This window comes from Mustela putorius, unplaced genomic scaffold, assembly GCF_011764305.1.
Source record: "Mustela putorius furo isolate JIRA1106 unplaced genomic scaffold, ASM1176430v1.1 tig00003976_pilon_pilon_pilon, whole genome shotgun sequence".
Classification (NCBI taxonomy): domain Eukaryota; kingdom Metazoa; phylum Chordata; class Mammalia; order Carnivora; family Mustelidae; genus Mustela; species Mustela putorius.
In genome coordinates, this window is record NW_025422118.1 from 1,082,414 (window position 1) to 1,082,752 (window position 339).

The following is a 339-nucleotide window of genomic DNA, read 5'->3' on the forward strand; positions in this document are numbered from 1 at the left end:
GGCGCACGGCGCGCGGGGTGACGTCACGCGCTCGGGGCGTGCCGGGGGGCGCGGCTGGAGCGGGGCTCCCGCGGCGCGTGCAGGAAGGGATCGCGAAGGTGAGGGAGACCTGGGAGGGGATTCTGGGCCAGAGCCCGGGTTGGGCAGCCGGTTTTTGTAGGAAGACCTGGGTTCTTAACCTAAGACGTGATGTCTGTCCTCCCAGCACGTTGCTCCGGATTCCTCTCCCCAGGAGGGGAGAACGAGGAGTCGGACTGGGAAGTCCCCGCTTCAGGTGGCGGGGTGCGAGGCGGCGGCGACTGAGACGGCTTGTGTGCGCGTCTCATCCGAGCGCAGGGA